A 24,082-nucleotide genomic window follows, 5' to 3' on the forward strand; every position below is an offset into this window, starting at 1 on the left:
TTTTATAAAATGCAAAAGCCACCCTGTCACACATACTCATGATGCTGATCAATTTTTCAAAGCATTATTCTGCATATTTCTCTACTAAACTATGAATTTCTAAGTAGTCTTCACTGTTTATATCATCATATCTTTTGTAGGTAGTGATATTAGAAGCCATAAAACAATGGCATGAATCTACAGTAACCTTTTTGCTATCTGCCTAGGTGTATAGAGGAAGTCTTGACTTCCTTAGGTCAGGCCCGTGGAACTTTCCCCACTCCCAGCTAGGTTTTGGGGCCAATTTTTCAGGTCTTTAAAGGGAAGAACAGAGGAGATGAGACCATCAAACTACAAATCAGAAGAGAATACCTGGAAAAATAAATACTTAATGGCAAGACCATTGATTTTGAGAGATAAATTTGTGCCCATCCTTGGGACTCTGTGCTTTGAACTATCTGAAGGAATGGGCTGGCTCTTCTTATAGTCCCTGGCTTCTTAGACAGTGCAGATGTTACACACTTAGCTATAAAGTCACTTCCTGATTTTCAGAGAGGAGTAAATTTGTTTGTGAGTTTAAATGTTCCTTGCTGACATGCATGTGAAAAATCAAGAATGTCTATGTTACATTGAGGATGTGATTAGTCACTGATATTTCTAGTTCTCTCTATGTATACAAAAGGGTATTGGGGAAGACAAGCTTGCTTCTGTTATAACTGAGTAGAAAGTTTATTTGAAAAGAAAATATTTATTCATTTTATTTAGCCAACAATATTAGATACCTTTTCTTGTGACTCAACTCATTTTATGAGTACTAATTTCCTTTCTCACTGTGCCATTTGTTCTACAGTTATGATAATGACAATGCTAGTTTATTTCTTGCTCTAAAGAAGACATGTGCTTCTTGTTGAAAACAAAAACAGTACATATTATTACAAATAATAAAAAATACAAGGACTAAGAGATGGCTGAGTAGAAAATACTTTTTTATGTGAGTATTAGGGCAGCCAGACTGTCATCTCAGGACTTGAAACAAGTTAGTTAGCTAGAATGGATTTCACCATGAGATCTTGCCTCAATGAACACAGTGGAGAGATTAAGGAAGACATTCAGCATCAACTTCAGCCATCCACAAGCATGTACACACATGTATGAGTATTATACACCAACATGCACCACGCACATTCATATGAAAAAGCTGACCAACCAAACAAAATCCCAAATTGAGCGAACAGGAAGACTGAGGAAGACACTGCCAACCGCCGCCAGGACAAGGAAGAAGTATACCAATAAGCCATGAACCATGTGGCAAATTATAGATTAATAGAAATGGGCTGAATGTAAGAGTAAGAGCTAGACAATGATAGGCCTGAGCTAATGGCCAAGCAGTTTTAAATATAAGCATCTGTATGTTTACTTTATAAGTGGGCTAACGGACTGCTGGGCTTGGCGGGACCCAGAGAGAAAACTCCAGCTACAGATACATGTATACCAATGGTACATTTCAGTGATAAAATACTAAATTGGTCCATTGCAGTTTGATTTCTCTTTGACTTAATAATTATGTCTTTTTGTCTATATAAATGTGTTTGAGACTTTAAATAACAGCTGCAGAGAGGGTTTTGTGTGGCTGTATCATAACTCCTAATTGCTTGACAAGAAACTCAGTCATTTTAATTGCACTCTTAAACTCGATTTTGATGTATAGTTTATTTATGTATGTCTATACTTGTGGTGTATTGTGTTCCCCAAAATATTGTGCACCCTAATAAACTTATCTGGGTCAGAGACAGAACAGCTACTAGATACAAAGGCTAGAAATGGTGGCATTCACACCTTTAATCCTAGTACTCCAGAGGTAGAAGTCCCTCTGGATCTCTGTGAGTTCAAGCCACGTTGGAAACGGCCAGGCATGTAACACACACCTTTAATCCCAGAAAGCGAGCCTTTAATCCCAGGAGTGGTGGTAGAAAGCAGAAAGGTATATAAGCATGAGGAGCAGAAACTAGAAGCATTTGGCCTGGATAAGCATTTGGCTGGTTAAGCTTTCAGGCGTCTAGCAGCAGTTCAGCTGAGAACCATTCTGGATGAGGACTCAGAGGCCTCCAGTCTGAGGAAACAAGACCAGCTGAGGATCCAGCGAGGTGTGGTTAGCTGTGGCTTGTTCTGTCTCTCTGATCTTCCAGTGTGCACCCCAATACTTGGCCAGGTTTAATTCTATTAATAAGACTCTTTAAGATTCCTGCTACACCCCCTTCTCCCTCCTTCCATCCTCCAGCCTTCCCTTCCAAGCCACCCCACATCCCCACATCCCCCAAATCAAGGTCTCCTAAAGACACCATCAAATAACTCATCTGATAAATACTTTCAGCAAAATGGTAGGATACAAAATTAATCTACAAAAATCAGTAACCATACTGGTTACAAATACACCAAGAAATAAATCTGGGAAACAATTCCATTTACAACAGCCTCAAAAAAAATACCTCAGAGAAAATATAACTAAAGAAATAAAGAACCTCTATAATGAAAACTTTAAAACAATGAAGAAAGAATTAAGGAAGATACTAAAAAGTGCAAAGAATTCCTATATTCATGGATTGGCAGAAGCAACGTTGTAAAAATGGACACTCAATCAAAAAATAATCTACATATTCAGGGCAATCCATCAAAAATTATACTGAATGCAGTAACTGACAAATGCCTCACATTCTCTTTATAGAGCCCACCTTCAAATCTTTAGATATGTGGGCTTAATGAAATACTTGTAGAATATAGGGCCCCTGAAAATGATCATTGGTTGAATACCTCAAGGGATGAAGCATAGCAGAATGGAGGTGATATGGAAACAGATAAGAGAATACCTGGGTGTGTGGGTGATTATGAAGGCATGGATGGAGGGGATGGAGGAGACAAAGAGGAAATAAAGGAGAGCTAACCACAAAAAAAGGGTATATGACAAAAACTCATATGGAAGCCATTGCTTTGTAAGCCAACTAAAATGTGTGTGAGTTAGAAGGATGATAACCCACATGGTTAAATATGAGAAGCATGACAGTCTTTCTTCAGGTGTGTGCATTTAAGTGCCTTCTCTCAGCTCCTGTGTTATAATTGCTTATTTCTTTAACATCTTTTGGTGGAACTTGGACTTAATTTATTTGATTACAGGCTTATGACACCACCATGATAAGTATGTAATATTGTTTATACTAAACAAGAGAGTGACCAAAATAATAAAATCTACTTGAAACATTAAAAAAAAAGTAAAAGGGAGGAATCATCTCCTTTGTTCCCAGTGTTACTTCTATTTGCAATGGGTTATGACATCAGAAAATATGCAGTAGGATGGGTACTTTTCCTTTTGTAGCACAGGGACTAAATCTAGGACTTTGTGCATGCTATGCACACACACTACAATGAACCATATCTCAACCCAAGGATATTATGACAAAAATGTCAACATTCACAGACACTTTTGCCTTTTCTAGGTTTCTGTATTGCTTGATATAGAAATGTTACAGGATAGCAGGGCTAACACTTTTCAATATACCTTCAGAAACTTATTTTGAAAGGTAAACAACTTAGGTCCCAGCTGAACAAATGATTTTTTATTTGGGCAAGGGTATTAAGATTTCTGAAATATGAGTTCACTCCACTACCGGCAGATTATATGACAGACTACTACTGGTGGTTGTGTGACAGGAAGAAATGTCTTGTTTCTATGTGCCAAAGCATCTCATCTTCACAGGATCTACATCAGGTGTATGTTGAAAGGACTGAACCTGGTAACATCTGGGACTTTATAATCTAATAAGGTAGGAGCAGGAGTGAAAAGCATAACAAAAGGAACATGAAGGGATGAAGGCAGGTCAGGAATGTAAGAAGGCAGCCACATATACTAGTTTGCCATTGTCCCTTTTATTGCTACTAATGAGAGAAGGTATTTGGTACATGTCTGGTAAGTGGACAGGAGATGGAACAATGGTTTAGGCAATTGCTCTTAAGATTTAAAACCTGAGCTGATCAATAAGAGCCAAATGATGGATCAGTGCTATTTTTCTGCCCATGACATGACCTTTGCACTTATGAACTCAAAGCAGCTCAGGACTCATATACTGGCCTGCACAAGGCTGGCCTGTCAACATTCTTCATGGATAAGGGAAGGGCTCCTGGATCCTGCTCCTCCCAGGCAACTATGGCTGTTGAGTGCAGCTGATAAGGAATCAGGGATTCATTCTTTTCAAATGTGTGCTTTCTGGTGTGTCCCTCACACTCCAGAGAATATGCTTATGTCAGGTAAGGTAACCTTGTTACTCATGGATCATAGAACAACCAACCAGAAAATACACATGAAAATGGGAGGGAGAAGTGGGCTTGGAAGGAGCAGAAGGAAGATAAGGAGGCATGGGGCGTAGTGAATGTGATCAGATGCTCTCTCTCTTCTCTCTCTCTCTCTCTCTCTCTATATATATATATATATATATATATATATATATATATATGTTGTTGTTGTGTGTTGTGTGTGTGTGTGTGTTTTATGTTATTTGATACTCTTATATCAAACAATAGATTTAATTAAAAATAAGCTTGGATTTGTGGTGGTGGAGAAAACCAGCCACACCTTGAATACTTTGCTGACACCTTTATTCATATATTTCGCCTTTACAGATGATGGTGACTAAAAGCAGATGGATTTCCCAATCCACCCACCCCCATAAAGTACAGACACAGATTCTGTTCAGCATATACAAGCATTGGGGCATATACAAATTCATCTCACTGGGTTACTAGAGGCAAAAGTTAACCTTTGGAGCAGTCTGAGTACCTCAGGCCTAGTTAGGGAGCCGGCCCATGCTTGTGTGTGTGTGTGGGTGGGGGTGTCACTACTCTATGCCTGCCACTAGGTGACAGCAAGGAGGGAAACAGAACTGGTCATGGTGATCAGAGCTACCTAGCCCTGTCATTGCTTTAGCATGTGACTAGAGGACTCCAGATTGGCTTCCAGCAAGATCCACAGTCCTATAGAAATCTGTACCTTAAGGTTGCCATCTGCATAATGAGAACAAACTATGCCAAAGATGTCACGGGCTATAAGAAGACTCCAAATAGAAATGATTTGTCAAAGGTGCTTTGCCAAAGGGAAAATTCTGTATAAATTTAAAGGGAATTCAATTGATTGTGATTGTGTAAGTGCCCCAGGGATGGCAGTGACTGGCTTATAGGTCCAGAGGCCAAGAAAGCAGTCAAACATTTAGACTGTGCCTGAGGTGAGAACCAGTCAGTGGCAGGTAATGGCTGCTGCCAAACAGAGTGTTCTCAGTTTCTTGGCCCCAGGAGTCACCAAAGCCTAGCACCTGGATCAGGGCTGGGAAAGTCACTGGGAAGTTACAGAACAAATCACAAGGGTCAAAGAGGAGGAAGAAGGAGGCATACAAAGCAGAAAATTACTAACATTGCACACACGAATAGAATACCCATTGGATGAAGGGAACTGAATGGTATGCAGATGGAGGCAGGTGGGGAGAAGGAGATGGCACAGCAGCAGAGAGGGTTACTTTCCCAAACAGACCCCTTGCCAGCTCCTCACCTCCTAGAAAGATTGTGTGTATGTGTGTGTGTGTGTGTGTGTGTGTGTGTGTGTGTGTGTGTGTGTGAAGGGAGGTCAGGAAAAAAAACAAGAATCTAATGGTCTGACTTGAAGACTTATGGATGAGGACCCTCCTTCTGCTAAACTGTCGCTCTGTGCATTCTGGGGCTGAGCCTGAGCTAGGCCCCTTAGCACCTTAGCACCACACAGGGAACCATGGCTTCTGGGGAAAGACAGTAGCTGTAAAACACACTGAGAGATATCTTATCTGCTCAAATGTGGGCACACTGAGCATCATGAATGCTCTTTGAGAATAGAGAGGTGGTCTGTCACTGAGAAGGGCTGTTGCGAAAATTGAGTGAAAGGGCTAATGGAAAGAGGGCCAGAGAGACAAGCTCTCCACAGGCTTATACTGGAACCAGGGAAGAAAAAACTCTCCCTAGGCACTCCTGCTGCTGTTGCTCTTGTCTCCTAACTCCCTTGGCAAAGGGGCTTGGCACCTCCTGGGAACTGGGAGGCTGCTCCATGAGCTACCAGCTAGAGCCTACAGGTTAAGGCAAATCAGCCAGTAGAGCACATTGAAGAAGAAGAATGTAATGGGGAAAAGCACCCGCGAGTAGTTATCCAGCGGTAAAACATGGATGCAGACGGCCTCGCTGCCAGGTGCTGCCCCCACAACCAGGAGCCATGCAGAAAATACTTTCTGAGAACCTTAAAGCACACATAGCTTCTGCCACATCGCCTCCGGGACACTGGGGTCTTCTGAAGCTTGAAGACTGCTGGACTGGGCAATACTGATGCTCCTCTTCAGCATTCCCCTCATAGGTGACGATCTCACACACAAACACTTCCTGCTGCTGGAGGGCACGGGCACGGGCACGAGCACGGGTGCGTGCACGAGCACGAGTACGTTATTAGCACAGCTACTGGTTGGAAGCTGAAATAGAGAAAAAGGAGAAACAGTCAAGGGATGTGAATCAAGAGTAAAGGTTGCCTAGAATTTCCTATAAACTACACTTGTCACACAGTTCTGGCCTCCAGGATTTCCACCATCACACCAAGAGGTTTTATTTCCTCCATGACCCCAGGAACTTTCCATCACTTGGGAGCTAGTCACACATGTGCCTAGTACCTTCATTCTAAAGCTTTGCCTCCCACACCAACACCGGATTCTTACATGGTAGAGCTTTGGAGAAGCCAGTTGTTTCATCTCATTGTAGGTCAGGAAGTTGAGCACAGCAAACTCTAGTAGAGCACAGAAGCACAAGACGAAACAAATGGCAATATAGTAGTCCAAAGCTGTGAGATAGGAGACATTGAGGGAAATTCTACGGGAAAGGGTGCCAGCGTGGCCATGGTGAGTACAGAATGACCCCTATAAGAGCAAGGAGTGAAGGTGGGCTAAGCTCCTGACCCATGCTTTACACTGTTTACAGGATAGCAGGAGAAGGCAGATATTTCCTTGGTCAAGATAACTCTCTGACATATGCCCACTTTCTTACCTACAGAGGCCCTGCTGCAGCTGCCTCTATCTTGACCCAGAAGGAGACCAGCGAGAGCATTGTGGTCACAGAAGAAGGGATATAGTTTTGAAAAACAATGAAGCCAAACCGCCTGCTCACATTGAAGAAGAAAGTCATGACCATAAAGTCACCTGAAAGACATAAAACACACCACTGCATTGCAGTACTGGCCTGATGTTTAGCACTGCATATGTATCATGGATTCTATTGTCCGGCTCATGGGACACCCTATCAGAGCTCTAGAATCAAGGCACATTATTTCAGTACAGCCCAGTAGAAGCCCAGAGGGCAGTTGAGAGATAAACAGCATAAGAATATTAATGAATCTTCTTTGAATTGATTCACTCAACCAAGTCTATTTTTCCAGAAGTTGTTTTTTTTAAAGTGACCTTGATATCAAGACCTCACAGCTGAATGGCTAGCTGAGACTTGCCTACTTAGAGAAATGCCATGTATAGTTTGTGATATCACAGCATTACATCTGCACTGCTAACCCTCATAGCAAGCCCTCTTGGTTAGCCAAATATGAATATTATGCTATATATGAGCTACACAATAAGTCTACAATCTTTATTCTGATGCTAAGGTCTAACTTCTGGATCTGACTCACATGCATAACATGCATGCCTTACCCAAAACTAATTGAAGCTGATAGCCTACATATTTATCCTGGTAAGTAAATCCTAGACTCCTTGTTCTTAATATATTACTCCTAACCTAGTACAATAGAAGAATTAGCTAAAAATGAACATGTCAGTTAATCTCTAGATGTTAGGCCTGTAGAATAATCCAGTTCCAAGGCAGCTTAGGCTTTCAGATTCGTTTGGGCATGGTGATCTTTTCTTGTTCTTACTCTAGATAGGAATAGATCTGTTCAGAGGCTGATCAAACTGTATTTCCAGATGGCATACTCTGTTACACATGCGTTCCTAACACTCCTCATGGTATTATGACTTCATACTTGGTTTGCCCAGAGCATCATTTTTACTCTCCTCATGACAGTGGACATTAAATTGCTTCAACTATAGCTTTTCTGTGAAGCTAAGCCCTGAATTTCCACCTCTGTGATGCTATAGACTTCTGTGACTTTAAACTAAGTGTACCTTCAAGTCCCTTCCAGAAAGAGCTCATGTAAAGCCTTCATGAGCTTTAACCAACCAAGCCTAGAACAACATGAAAGGCAATGATATTCAGTGATGTTTGCTACCCATGGAGTAATAGCCTTGGAAAGCAGACTCAAACACTAATTGTCCTCACCTTAGACTCTACAGGAAACAGACCAGGTGCCTGGCAAGTCTGGATAGGTCAGTGCCTAAAGAGAGCCTTTTCTCCAGTGTTGAAGCACTGACCTTGGATGAACAAAGCTTCTTAGATTCTTCAAAGAAAAGGCAAAAAGTGGTCTAGGGTCAGTGGAAACTTGTTTCTTGAATAGAAGTATCTTTAATGCTATAATTCCTCCAGCACTGCACCAAGGACCACCATATGCTACTAGCCAGAATAATCAAATTATTAGTTCTTCTTCTGCCCTGGAGTCTTGACTATGATTTAAAGCTCCCTTAATTGGCTGTCGCACTTCACATCTGAATTTATATCGTTGTCACAAGATTTATTATGCTGTTGGATTCTCGTTCTTTAAATCTTATTTATTCTGACTAAAGAAGAAACTTCCTAATTTATTAAAAGCTGGAAATTTGCCAAGAGAAGGATACTAACATGTGTTTCCTTCTTCTGATGAGTGAAGAAGCAACACCAATGTAAAAAGATGTCTAGGCTGAAAGCCAAGACAAAATGAAATGTATTAAAGATGATTTTTGCTCTTACCTGCTTTGTCCAGATCAGGGTTGGTAGTAGCACTGTCAAAAAGACACAATTAAAAGACTGTCCAGAGGACTCTTGAGCTGATGGCACTGAAGAGAAAGGAAGTAAAGGAACTAGGGAGCATAGTCTCGATAGAATACAAATTAATGTTCTGACAGTAACACTAGGTCTTTAAATTTGACTTATTGGAAGAGTGACTTCAGTTAATGTAAATTGGTAGCTAAACGGGAAAAGAACTAGGTTGATGGGTAAACATCTCAGAGACTCTCATTACAGATGAACAAGAAGAATTTTCTGATGGGAAGAATTGTCTAGAAAAGGAAGAAGTCTTCTTGCAGTGAACTCCTGATCATGGAAGATTTCCTCAGAGGCTCAACAACCATCAGTGAAGGATGGTTTACTTACTACAGGCAGGGCTGTACTTTCTGAGCAGCTACTAAAGTAGGGACTCTCCTCTAAGTTCTAAGGCTGCCCAAGTTGCAGGGCACTGCTGCATTCTAAACCCTGAAAACTCTAGCTGGAAAGAACTGCCCCAGGGTTGAATTGGGAGAGTTAGGACCTGTTTCAAAGATAACTCTGGCAGTGGAAAAATCATGAATTAAGAACAAGTAGTCTCTAGTAGAAGAGAAAAAAGACCTATTCCTTTCTCCACAGGGAGAGCAATTGCTTACCTACTGCTATTGCTTCACTGAAGATGCAGACTCTGGTGGCTTTGTAGTCACTAGGGTACCATTTTGAATCAATGTGCAAACCATCTACTAAACGGAACCACTAGTGACTTTGAAAGCCCCTGGGCCTTGTCTCCTCTGCCAGTTCTGATGATGGATCTCCACCTATCTGGAAAAACTGAGGTGCAGAGAACTAAGAGGCAGATTAATAGTTATCTAGTAGAAGAGCAAGGATCCCAAAGCCAAAGGAAGTAAAGTGCTTTCTCAGAGCACCCACACACACACACCGCAAGGAAAAAGGAAAAGCATTTGTAAAGCAGCATCCACCCCCTGCCTAGTACTGTGTAAGCAAAGCTTTAGCCAGATGAGCATATGCTTCCCTCATCCAGTGATCAACAGCAGCAAAAACAGATTTGTGTCATCACACAGAAGCAAAGCAAAATGCTTCCCATGACAAAAGGCTGGCTGGGTGACCTGTTCCATCCACATTCTTGTCAGTACATGTGAAGACGGTCCAGGGTTGCTCTCAGAGCTACCCTGGGAAGATTCCTTGGCTCCTCATTCAGATCACCTAGGAATACAAGCAAAGATGCTCACATCTATTTGGGAGCTACAAGTTAAGAGACCCAGAATCTGCCCCTTTCATCTTTGCTAGGAACAAGATCTGAAATAAAAATATCACCATACCTATGTTTATTTCACTCTGAAGCCTTTGGTGCAATCTGTGCTTTTCACAGTTGCTTAAGGTAACGTTGCTGCAGCAGCCATTGCAGCTGAGTAACTACCTGCAGACTCCCATAATCTTCACTAACTGCCATTATTATACTAGATTCCCCTTTCCCCTCCTGCTAGGGTAGATCTTGCTTCCCACTCATCCAGCTGGAATGGTTCTGGGTTAGGAGAAATCACACAAGTAACCCTCTCCAATGTTGTCTAAGTATGTCAGTAATATAAGAAAAGACATTGAACCCAAAGGGTCTAAAAACAAAGGTAGATGAACATTCTAAAAGTCACAAAAATGTATCCACTTACTTCATCTTTCAAAGGGCTTGGCAAAGCACTGATTTCTTTGTAGATGAGACTGAGACATAGCTATAAAGTCTCAGTTTCCTCTGCAAACAGCTGTAAGTACTTAGCATGTATAAGAGGAAAGCAATGTTCTACACAGTATTCCCATGTGTTCTTTACACAGCATTAGTACAAAGAGTCACTTCCAGTTATTGGTACTATTCCCTCAGAGTTTGCCCAACCTGAGCTCCCACTGCACACCTACCAACTGGGGTTGAGATGATTTCAGTTTTGTTGGTCACTCCCATAAAATCAAACTCGAATAGCTTCAAGTGTTCTTCTCATCAATTTTGAGCATGAAATTCTCCAACTTGTAGATCATCTCATGTGCATCATAGGAAACTGGAAATCAATGTGGAAAAGAGGAGTGAATAAATCTAGGAAGCCAGCTGAGTGCCCCACAAGCATGTGTTAGCTTGAGCTATGTTTTGGAGTTTTTCACCAGCTTTGGGACCTTGCCTCTGGCCTGGTTGTTGAAGTCCATTCAATAAATACATTTGCCCTGGTATTTGAATGCAGATTTGAGTAAGTCATGAACTTACCCTCCAGCATTAACATTTCACTGAGTAAGGCCATACAGCTGTGATTTTTGGAGTTGTTCTGAAAAATCTCTTCCATGGAACAATAGGCAAGTAGGGAAAGATCATTTGGGGACATACTCAGAAAAAGACTTTGTAGAACATGGGGCATTCACTTTCAATTTTGAAATTAAACATTCTCCATATAGATGAAGCTGAAGAGAATGAAAGGAAAACACAGAAAGGTGAACATGGAAAATTTTAGGGCAACTACTTCACAGATGGGTCATGTAGCAGGAAACAGCAGGGTCAGGTCATGAAGGCTTTGAAGTTCATTCTAAGGAATTAGAATTGATATATGACAGCTAAGAAAATATTTGAAATGAGGAAGTGACCAGGTTTATATGGTACTTCAGCTAGGTCACTCTGATTCTAATGTAAGTGTACTATGTTGACAAGGTGCCAGTTATGGGATGCCAGTGCAGTAGTCTAGACACAATAAATGAGTGAAGGCAGGAATGAAAGCTCAGGATGCAGAGAAATAGGTGGGATCAATAGAGATTTGGGGGAACACAACAGCATGTGTGGACTGAGTAGATGCAGGAAGTTAATGAGAGGAGAAGGTCAGAGTTGTTGGTTGGACAACTGGGTGGTGATGCACCCTTCAATGAGGCCAATGGCAACACAGAAGTAACACATTTGCTTTGGAGCAGGATTTGGGAAGAGACAATGAATTTAGCTTAGGACACGTTCTGTTTCAAAGTGAAGATGTTGCAGAAGTCAAGCAGAAGATGATAAAGCCTGCATCAAGGCAGAGATGGAGAGGAGCAGACATACTCAGGTACACTTTAGAAGCAGATGACTAACTTAAGGTAGAGCAAGGGTGAGGAAGAATCCAACACAAAGCCAAGGTAATGCAAACACAGCATTGTTGGCAGGAAAGGAAGTGATGATGTAAGATGGAGGCTTGTAGCAACCTTGGCACCATCACAGGAAAAAAGGAGAAGCAGAAAACGTAAAAGGAAAAGATGAGAAAAAGAGGGGCCCAGCGCATCTCTGGGTCCTCAGAACCTACGAAGGTACTCACAGCTAGAGAAAGACAGAGGACAAGAGTGAGAATCCATTGGAAATTTGAGCATGTGGAGTGAACATCTCGCATCAATGGTCATCCTGGAAGGGAGAAAGGAGCCGTATTAGGCTGGCTCTGAGCACTTACATATTCACTCAACATTGACCAGGGATCACCTTCAATGAATGGCGTCAGTAGAATTTAAGACAAAAAAGCTCAAAGTAGTGATACAAAGAGAGAAGAAGAGCTTCTAACATCTGACTACTGGACTCCATCATCAGAGAAGTACATGGAACCACTTAGATTTATTTTCTTCCTTGCTCAACCCTAGTGTTCTTGTTCCACACTCTTCTACGCCTCCACTACCTCCATATCCCACACCGCTGACATAAGAATCTCCTTCCCAGCATTCAAGTTATGTAGCCTAGTCTTGGATACATTTCCAATTGATGTAGTTCTACTCTGCCTGGACAATTCACCACCGTGGACGTGTCTTTATATACAGTGCCACTTGGGATGAAACTGTCCAGGCAATGCAGTCATTCAGGCAACTTTAGAGTGGGGCCTATAACACCTCCCAAGTTTGCCATAAACTTAGAATGTGTCTTTAAGTAGTATCTTTTATTTTAAGATCTCAGTGTCTATATCTACACAGGAAGAGGTTGAATTCCTGGTCTAGAAAAGTTGCACAGGCTTTTAGGAACATTATTCAGGATGATATATCTACATAAGAGTCCTTAGTTAAAGGAGTGAGAGAGTCCTGGGAGATGAAACACTAAAGGTTTGACATACCTAACTGAGTACAACACCTTTCCATCCTTGTGGATGAGAGCCATCTGGTTGGGTATGGTGATAGCATATTCATGAGTCCTCTTAGAATTCCTAAAAAAAGGTATCTGGGATCCACAACTGGCTCACCACGTTGCCATGTAGAACAAGGGTCTCAAAGGTGTCATTGTAACGAAGATGCTCATCATACCAGGTCTGGTAGAAGATGATGTCAATGGAATATTCCTGGTGAGAAGGGACAGAAAACCATTTAGTTGGGCTAAGTAGATAAGGATTAGTCACATGCAAATGTGGTGTTTGTCACTACTTAACCGGGAACCCTGAAGACAGCATAATAGAATATATGATACACTAGCCTAAGAAGCAGAAGAGGATAGAGTTCCTTCTTTTATCCAATTCTTTCAGTGTTAGGACTGAAAGGACTCAGACATTAACACAGCCAAGAAGTCAGTCATGTCCAGCTCAAATGCACAACTAAGGAGCTAAGTCCCTACGTTATGTAGTGATTAATACCGTTCTTCCACAGTTCAGAACTATAGAAAGGTTGCCACAAATGAGTTCCCTACTTTCTACCTTCTCATACAAAACTCCTTTGTGCCTTGTAGAAGAATATAAAGTCTAAATTCTGTTCTGGAGAATTAACTCCAGAAATGACATTTCATTATTTTTTGTTTTGTTGTTTGATACAGGAACTTATTACAAAGCCTGGGATAATCTCAAACTTGTAAGTATTCTGCCTCATCTCCCTGGGAAGTTCCTTAAACAGCACTGCTTCCTTTTGTGGCCTCTCCTCTCTCTACCAGTAGGCAAAGGCCTTGTGTCATTGACAGATTCTTAGGCTTGCATGCACTGAGGACTATAAAGAGTAAAGCAACATATATTTGGGTGCAGAAATTTTCCATTGTCATATGCTCTGAAAAGAGTAATATTCCCAAATAGGTAGCACATTGCATTCATCAATAAATCCCTGTGTTATGGTGGATCATTACACAGCTGAACTCAGCATGTCATTGCAGTTATATAGGACCATAGTGCTACTCTTACTATGTCAACACTCTTTCAACCACTACACTGTGTGCTCAGAAATGTATAAGCACACACAACTCACTGTACACAGGAAAGGTTCTCTTTCAGATTTTATTCATAGAACACAGCTATTAATTAAACCAACCTTTCATTCCACAGAATTATATTTTAAACTGAAATGATTTTATTTACAAAGAAAATGTCTATCTATTGTGTTTTTTTTTAACAAGGAGAATTACATTTATGCTTTGTTTTATTTTTCCTTTCAAATAAGTGCCCATATAATCTCTGAAGAGTGTGTGCACATGAATAGTTAGTTCCATGATTATGTGGTCTCTAGTTATTATGGATCCCATAGACTGTTAAACATCGAGGGGATGTTAATAAGAAGCATAAAAAGCAAGAAGTTTACATGGTTGAAGCTTGTAGGGCAATATGCAGATGGCAATACAATTGTAATCAGTTTGAAGCAAACACCAGAGCCATGCCACAGCACAATTAAAGGCTAGTCGCCTAATTTATTTTAGAAGTAGGTAAACTGAGACTCAGAGCTATAATATGTCCAAAGTCACACAGTCAGTGATAGCACACTGGCTCTGTCACTCAGAGCACCATTACATATAGCTTTACCCTGTCATTGCCTTCACTCGCACCAAAACAAACAAAACAAAACAACAACAACAAAAAACAAACAAACAAACAAACAAAAAACTTTGGGTGTCAAGGTCCAACTTCACCAGGACTTTCCTGAATAATCTGAATAATCTTGCACAAATAACAAGTATCAGATTGGCCTGATGACACAGGCAAGTAATCTTAGATTCTTGGAAGGCTGAAGGAGGTGAAAAGTTTAAGTCATGCCTGGCTGAATCAAGGCCAGCTTGGGCAAATGAGTAAGACCCTGCCTCAAAAGTTAAAAAAAAATTACAGAAAGAGTTCAATGATATACCTCAGTGATAGAACATTTGTCCATCATGAGTGAGACACTGTGACCCAGAAGCTAAAGGGCATTAGCACCCTCGGAGTAGAGGGAACAAAATCCCTGCTGCTTTTACTGCACTGGGCAATAAGTGTTGGAAGCAGCCACCAGACTGCTGGTAGCCAGAAAAGAAAGTAAAGGGCAAAGTGTTTACCACAATGAACTAGAAAAGCAGGCAGATAATGGCAGAACTCCTGATCCTGCCCAGCCCTGTCCTGTCATGATCTACCCTCACAAAGAGACTTCAAAGAATTTGCACCTTCCCAGTAGCTGGCAAAGTCTTATCTGCATCCTAGCACATGAACTGTATGGTGGTTGATGGGAAACCTTCATCTCCAGCTTGCTGGAGGTCTGCTATACAATATTAAAAAGAAGCATTTTACGGCTGTTTAAGAAGACACCAATTATAAATTCCTCATACATCAATATAAAACTAATGGTTTGTGATTAAATTTTCCCCAGTTTGACAGGGAACTAGAGATGGATCTCTTTTAGTTGAGCTGAAATAGAAATGCAGTGTTTAGAACTGGCTTAATTAGAATCACCTGCAATAATTACCATAGTAAGAGCCAACATTAGCAAGTGGGGATGCTGTGACCAGGCAGTTTTTTCCAGACTAGTCACTGCTTTGAAGGTCAGACTGGGTGTTTTCAGAGTTAAACAAGGAGGGGAGTAGAAATATTTGATTACAATGCAATACTTTTTTAGGTTTCTCTCTACTATTCTATCTGTCCAAGTGACTGGTGCCAAATGTCCACTTAACCAACTCCACTGACTGGGTTGCTACTTCTTTGACCAAAAAACCTTGCTGAGATAATCAATTGCTTCGAATGTTGAGGTCAGAAAAGGATACTTGGCTGCCACAAAGAACAACAGAGATAACCATTCTGGAGCATTGACATGATCTATGGCTGTGTGGGAGACACCTATGTTCTCCTCAGCAAATGAATTAGAGGAAATCAGGCTGAACAAGAACAGGACTTGAATTACGTGGAACTATGTAGAAGCTGAAACTTCGGGGAGACTATGTATCATATAAGGCTTGGAAGGTTAAAAAAATCTTATCAGTTAGATAAATCAGGCTGCTTATCCCATCCTGAACAAGTTCCATGTATGATATCAAGCTGAGTGAATTCTAGGTGATTAGATTGTGCATAAATAAAAGCTCAGTTGAGACTAATGCTAGAGGATTAATAGATGTTGAACAAGGAGAGATAGATGGTGGATAAATGGGGCTAATAGTCTGCTGCCACAAGGACTCTTGCAGAGGATAGAAGCTAGTTCCCACAAATTATAACATCCACAAATTGCCTGAGAAGTTTTCCACTGCTTGTTGGGTTTATAGGACACTCATTCAGAGTACAGAGCCAAACAACTTAGGATCATTTGTTGTATTTATCAACGTGTGTGGTTTTTCCTCTAATAAATTTCTATGAAATTTAGCCAACACTAACTACGTGAAGGTGGGAAGCTTACTAGTAAAGAAACAAGCCAGCTTGCTAAAATTAAGAATGACATAATAAGGAGGAAGTAATAATTCTGAGCCACTCTCACTCATTCTATGTAAACAAATTGATTTCCATTAAGGTTACTTACCTCTGAGTCTATCAGGAACACCCACCTCAACATCAGTTCTCTTTACTCACCAAGATCACACAGTGCTTATTAGGTTTAAGTATGTTAAAACTGGCTCTACCTTTGGACAAACTAAGTCCATGGCTATTATGGAACTGATTACCTCAACCTTTCTTTGTCAGATACTGCACATCTAAATTTTGCAGAGCATCTTTTGTAATTCATTTTGTCAGCTACTATATACTATGTTCTTAATGTCAAGTATTTCATAACAGAGAGAGTAAGACCAACATAAAACAATTACCATGAAATAAGCTAGGGAAGATAAGAAAGCCAGAAAAATGTGAATGCCCAGAGAAGGGTATGGTATATGAAGGGATCAATTAGTTGCTATGCCAGTCAGAGAAGTTGTCACAAATAGTGTTATCTGAGCTGGACCTGAATGAGTGAAAAAGCAGAGCAACAGCATCTCAAACTTGAACAAAAGCCACCTCTGAGGTACAAGGTTGTCCAGGAATGTGCCTATTATAGTGTGGTCATAGTCTATAGACTTCAGTGGGGTGAAAAAAAGCAGAGTCATAGGAGAGGGCATGCTTGCTAGATTGTGGGGTTGAACTATAAATATAAGAGGCACATCACTGAGGAAGCTTGCTCAGTAGGGCTGCATAGGGAAACATTTGCATATTTCAGGTAGAAGATGATGATGATGATGGTTAACTGAGGATCATATTGATAATAGTGAAAAGGAAAGGAGATAAAAGAATTAAGACAAATTATAAGGACAGGTATACAGCAAGAAATGCTATCTGTAGATTTAAGTTCATATAAATAATCAGACAAAAGAGAGGCATTCCACTATGGTATTTACAGTTGTTTTATTGTTTTATTTTGAATGAAAAACTGAAGATTAGAGTCACAATTCCAAAGGTCCTCTTCAGACAGCAAAGGACTTACCTTTTACATTCATGTTCTTAGCTTAATTATGGTTAAAAATCCCACCTGACCCTCAAAACCACAACAAAAACCAACTTTCTGTAGTAGCAGTAACATGAAGAGCAGAAAGCAAAAAGTATGTGGCAGGTTCTTTATCTTGGTGCTCAATGAGTTTGATGAAAAACTGTCATCAAAGCTCAGTACTCACCATGTCCAGGGTGGAAATAGGCCCGAGGCTATGACAAAGACTTCAACAGTGACCACAGTGGGCTTTTCTGTAAGGCAAGAAGTAGTACAGGGTGAATGTCACATAGAGGCATGCCACCAAAGAGGGAGTCATCAAAAGGAGGAAGAGGGCCAGTCCTACTTCCTTTGTTCTTCCACAGAAAGCCCAGCTAATGGACTTTAAGGGTTAGGCATACACTTTCAGATTATTCATCTTATTTTGGAATTGGAAAACCTAAGGGGAAAGTGTTGACCTAGAGGAATCATTGTGGCTTACCTGGTGGATCAGCTCCAGTTGTTCCTGTCTGTATGTGGAACCATCATCTATAACTCATGTTCATTGCCCACTACTACATATGAGACCTGCTTTTCCTTCAAGAGAGGAGACGGCTTTCTTCTGTGAACTCACCTCCAATGCCAGGGCGCAGTTTATGGTCATAGTTATTCAGGATGGTGCTAAGGATTCGAGAAGCTCTTGTTAGGTTCTCTCCTGAGTGCTCGGTTGTGCAATCAACAGTGAGTTCTGTTTCTTTTTCTGTAAGCTTCTTTCCACCAGGCTGAGGCTCCTGTTGGGGCTGGGTTCTGACTCCGGATGGGGTTCCAGCTCCGGCTGCGGCTCTGGCTGCGGCTCTGGCTCGCTGCGGCTCGGCTGCGGCTCGGCTGCGGCTCCGGCTGCGCTCGGCTGCGGCTGCGGCTGCGGCTGGGCTGGGCTGGGGCTGGGCTGGGGCTGGGGCTGGGGCTGGGGCTGGGCTGGGGCTGGGCTGGGGCTCAGGCTGGGCTCAGGCTGGGCCTGGGTCGGGTTGGCGCCCAGCCTGAATCTGGGCTGGGATCTGGGGCTCAGGGTGGAGCTGAGGCTGGGGCTCAGGGTGAGGCTGGGGCTGGGGCTCAGGCTGGGGCTCAGGCTGAGGTTGGGGCTCAGGCTGAGGTTGGGGCTCAGGCTGGGGCTCAGGCAGGGGCAGGGGCTGGGGCTGAGGTTCTGGGTCAGGCTGGGGCTGAGGCTGGGGCTGAGGCTGGGGTTCAGGCTGGGGCTGAGGTTCTGGGTCAGGCTGGGGCTGAGGCACTGGCCAAGGCAGGGGATAGGGCAGAGGCTGGCGCCCAGCCAGGGGCTGAGGCTGAGGTTGGGGCTGAGGCTGGGGCTGAGGCTGGGCTCTGGCTCTGGCCGGGCTGAGGCAGAGGCTGCGGCTGGGAGCTAAAGACTACATCATCATCATGGCTAGGGGATTTGGGGTGTGGCTGTGGCTGAGGGCCGAAGACTACGACATCATAAGCAGGGGATTCAGGCTGAAGCACAGGTTTAGACACAGGCTGAGGCTGAGGGCCGAAGACTACATTATCTTGGGCAGGTGGTTTATTCTCCAGTTTAATGTGAGGTCCAACCCTAGAATATACAACCAAAAACTTAAGTTCTACCCTCTAATCAGGCTGATGCCTTTGGGGACAGGAGAAAACAACACAAGACTTAATTAGTGAATAGTAACAGTAAATGAGGAGGTACTAACAAATTAAACTTGATAATTCCTTTTAAATTTTATTGCTCTTTGGAGACTTTGTATGCAATCCTTTCATAATTCTTTACTTTAAAGTAGTCAACAACAAATATTAGACTAAATTTTCAAAGGCCATTTCATGTGAAATCAAATAGGTGGCATCTTTTCTGTGAACTCTGGCCAATCAGCTGCTGTGCTGCCTGCTGTTACTAACCTGGGCCTCACATCTGCCTGAATTGCAGCACCTGAGAGGACAGGGCAGGCCAAAGGAGAGGGTGGCTGAGGAATACTTGCAAGCAGGTAGGACTGAAAATTCCTGGGATGGTTACGTAATGCTCATATTGAGGCTCTGAAGTGGTGGAAGGCTGGCTATAGATCAGTGCTTTGTGGCTGTCTCTATACTGTGTCCTGCACCCAGGAAATGAATAACCAATAGGAGACTATCTTGGGTACCAGGGCCAACAATGACTATAGTAATAATAATGATAATAATTATAATAATAACAACACTTTAGAAATCCATCTGCTAATGTATGAAAGTCCTCCACAGTGTTTGAGGTTAACATGACAGGTAGTGATGAAAAGGGCCCCATTACATACATTTTGTGATACTTTATCAGTTATATGCTTATTATTTGAACAACTTTCTGTATATGGGTTCTAGTTCAGTAAAAAGGCATTTTAACAATAAAATATTCCACCCAACTAAAAAAAAAAAAATCCCACCTGCTAATATATAGATCATACTTAAGTCCTGATTTTTAAAACCAAAACTGTCAAAAACATATGGTAAAGATTTTAACATTGAATCACTGAAGCAATAATAAATCATTCTTAAATATCTGATGAAATGATGACATTTTTATTGGTGAAGCCCTTAATGACTACAATATTTACATACAAAATGATATAAAGTCTGATATTTATTCTTTAAAAAAAGACCCTAAGTTAAAATGGGTGGTAGGAATGTAGGAGGCAGAGAAGATAAACCGTCATTAATTTCTTCATTAATGTTAAGGCTATGTGGAAATTCAGTTTACTATATATCCTTGAAAAAAATACAATTAAAAGCAATTGAAAAAGACATCAGCATTAATTAACATTTGATGTTGAAAAGCAAGAGAGCAGTTTCCTTTAGGAAGACTGCACATTTGGTGTGGCTTGGGGATGGCAGGGAGGGGGTGCAGATTGCTTCCTTTTCAACTAGGTGCTGGTTACCTGATCATGCTTACTTTATGAAAATTCACTGAGCTGTTGTTCATTTATGATTGCTGTGTTTACGTATTTTTGTATTACACTTCTAAAATGTTATTTCAAAGCTACCAGGCAACCTTAATCCCTAAAATGAGAACAAGAGACTGGGGTGAGCAGGTTGCTGTGCTGCAGACCAGGGGACTGGCAATCGGGCATCAAAGTGCATATTTTTCCTTTAGAATAGTTTAATTGGCATACAGATGTGCTAAACTGGTGCCATTTCTCATTTCTGAAATAGCCTGCAAGGAAAATGATGAATGAGGGTGGAGGTTGCTTTGATTTTGCCAGTGTAAACAAAAAAATAGCCACACCTTGAGATCGTTGGAGTTAAGAAGTTCCTGTGTATACATACTCATCTCCAAAAAGCCACCAAGTTTTTTTTCAAGGCTAGAAAGAATAAAGCCTAGAAAAATCACATGGTCTAGTAGGATTTTCCAAGGAAGCTTTTCAGACATCCACAGCCCTCCTCCATATGTGAAAATGCTAGATAAGACGGAAGCTCTGCACTACCACCTTCCAAATCTGGCTGAAGAGGGGAGCAAAAGAGCATGAGGAAGGCCTGGGTTTCTTTCTCAAATATGCTAGCTTTTTCAATTTATTGATAGATAAACCACATAAGGGGAGGGCTATGCTCAAAATCACACACCTGATTTGAAACTGAACCAGGATCAAATCTAAGTTTGGTCCAACACATTCCACTGCCACCTCCCCTTTCTTGACATCACAGGTTGCCATGCTGACAGTGTGTGCATGTCAGTGTCTGTTCCTCCCACCCCCACTAGATGGGCTGTTTTCCCCTCTCATCTCCCTCCCTTCTTCATCACGCCCCTCCCTCATCCTCAGCCATCTTTTTTTCCCAGAAAAATCCCATTTAAAGGGACATGGATAACAAGAAATTGCTAGTATGCACTTAGAAATATTTACCAAGGCCCTGCTGAGGAGGCCAGCCTCACCTTAGGCACCAGGGAGTCAGAAGAGAGCCACATATGCCTCCCTGAGGAGCTATAACCTGGGGTGGGAAGAGAAGACATATTGCCCCTCCTCAAAACAAACTAATGACAAGACACAAGCCCAATGCCATAGAATCTTCTAGAAACCTCAGCATATCAGGAAGCTTAAGAACTTCTGACAGCTCATACCCCACAAAAAACAGTCTCCAAGAAAAGAAAGAAAGAAAGGAAGAAAGGAAGAAAGAAAGAAAAGAGAATTTAAAAACACACGAAACACTCATCTTCCATCACAAAATGCCAGAAATCCTAGGAACATCCTTCTTACCAATGCCCAGGGTCAGGGAATTATGGGAGGGACACTGGCTGCTCAAGAGAAAACAGAAAAAGGGAGGGGGCTAGAAATCTAGGCCACAAACCACAGACCTCAGGAAAGAAAAACATTCTGGCTCAGGTCTGCCCCTAAGACCACGCAGAATGCCTTGGTGTGAGAAGGGAAAAGGAAGGCAGATGGGATGGGAACCCTGAGATAAGCAAGGCTCAGGCTCCTCCTGTCTGGGACTGGAAGAAAAACGCGACGCGAAGGCATAGGGAAACAAGTAAAGTCAGAGTTGCCTGACATCATGTCTGGTACTCAGCAGGTACTCCGGGAGAAAAATGTGAGCAAGAGTGAACAGACTAGGAAACACTCAAGCATTTCGAGGCACTTCAGGTCCCCTAGCCCAGTAGCCACCTTCCGAAGTCCCAGCACAACCCTGAGTTGTATGCGCTAGCTCTAGCGGTTTCTGCGCGCCCTTTCCCCTCTTCCTGCGTCAGGCTCCGAGAGGGAACCAGGTGCTCTTGCTGCCTGCCCGCCCGCTCCGGGGCTTTGAGGGCCAACCAAAGTCCACGACTCCAACAGAAGACGGTCCCACCTCCTTCCCCGCGCTCCCCATAGTCAGTCCAGGACGCCTCCTACAAGGGGGCACACGGGAGGGTGGCGCGTATCGAGGGACAAGTGTCCAGGTTGGCCTAGCCATCAGGATAGCCTCTGGCAAAGCCGGAGCTGGGATAAGGAGCCCCGGGAGTCCGGAAGCCTCCTGGGCACAGAGGGTTCTCGGGTAGTGGGATGGAGACTCACCTCCACTGGAGGGCCAGGAATATGTTGAGGAGCATCAGGAGAACTTTGGGTAACATCTCGGCGGTACCTGGCACGACCACCTGTATTGAGGTCGCAGCGCAGATCTTGCTGCTCAGAGAGATGTAGAAGGTTTTGTTGCGCTCCAACTTTCACTCCTCCCACTCGCCCCGCCCCAGATCGCGCTCCGCACCTTGGGCCCGCCCCCTGAGCCCGATGGAAATCTCCGACGACGTGATTACTGCGGCAGCGGGGAGAGAGGCTGGGGCGGTAAGGCGGAGGGGTGGAGAGGAGGGAGCTTTGTTGACTGGGCCCCCAGCCGCCAGCACTGCGGCGCTGCCAGACAGCCAGGGCGGGGAGCAGGAGGAGTGAGGAGGAGGCGTGCCTGCAGCGTGAGGCCCTGGGCTTGGGGAAAACGCGCTAGCGGTTGTGGCTTGGGGAGACTCGACTGGCTGGGCCAGAGTAGGCTCACACAGGCGAGTGGGCGGGGGGGGGGGCACTTTGCTGTGACCCCTTCCAGACCCCTGACTAGCTCTGAGGTCCTTATGTTCTTCCTTACTACCTGTTGAGCCCCATGCTGTTTCACATCTTCCCTAGCATCGCTGATTTTTCCTGGTCTTGCTCCACACCCTCCACACATCTGCTGGCATCTGAAGGAAGCTGGACAATACCACCACCGTTGGTACAGGGAAGAAGAGATGCTTAAGGGTTCTCCCTAGTAACCTTAGTAACCTCTGTTCTGAATCACTCTATAGGTCAATTCCATGTGTCCCCAGGAGGCAAGGAACAGTCACCAGCAGAGGATCAGGCAAAGCCATTCACTGTAAGACTGAATTCCATAGGGGTACTGACTCAAAATTGTTTCCTGCTCAGCCTTGGGGCCTGGGTATCAGAGCAGGCTTTGGAAACTGCCTCTCTGCAATAAGGCAGGCATTTTTTCCTTAGGTCTCTGCTCCAGAGAATACCAAAAGAAGAAATGAGAAAGCCGAGAGGTGGGGTTGCATACCAGCATCCTTGGAGTACTTCTTTTGCATAGACCCTCTGAAATGATTTCAGAGATTTGCATGACAAGCTCTTATTGATCACTAGCATCCTCCTCCTTCACCTGTCGCTCTAAAAGCACTGTGGGCCTGAAGGCTCTGCGGAGAGGTTTTGCTGTAGCACACTAATCTAATAAACCCTCTGCACCACTCTCCCCATTGCATCACTCTGCTTTGTCATGTTCTGAGCACTGCTCTCTACCTGTTTATTTTTATGGGCATTTCTTTCTGAGTTTGTTTATAGTGAGTTTTTGTCACTGAAGTAAGCTCAGTCTCTCTCTCTGTCTGTCTCTCTGTCTCTGTCTCTCTGTCTCTGTCTCTCTGTCTCTCTCTGTATCTCTGTCTCTCTCTCTCTCTGTCTCTCTCTCTCTCTCTCTCTCTCACACACACACACACACACACACACACACCATATATCTCAGCTTTTCAACCACATCCCTCAAAGTTAGACATTGAGTACACAGAAGGCACTCAACAAGC

At 42.9% G+C, this 24,082-nt stretch overlaps 1 pseudogene; it reads right to left on the bottom strand.

Moving 5' to 3' along the window:
• Window positions 1–6,077: 6,077 nt before the first annotated feature.
• On the bottom strand, window positions 6,078–22,788 carry LOC114687431 (annotated as a pseudogene).
• Between the last annotated feature and the right edge of the window lie 1,294 nt (window positions 22,789–24,082).

Source organism: Peromyscus leucopus, unplaced genomic scaffold (genome assembly GCF_004664715.2).
Source record: "Peromyscus leucopus breed LL Stock unplaced genomic scaffold, UCI_PerLeu_2.1 scaffold_1244, whole genome shotgun sequence".
Taxonomy (NCBI): domain Eukaryota; kingdom Metazoa; phylum Chordata; class Mammalia; order Rodentia; family Cricetidae; genus Peromyscus; species Peromyscus leucopus.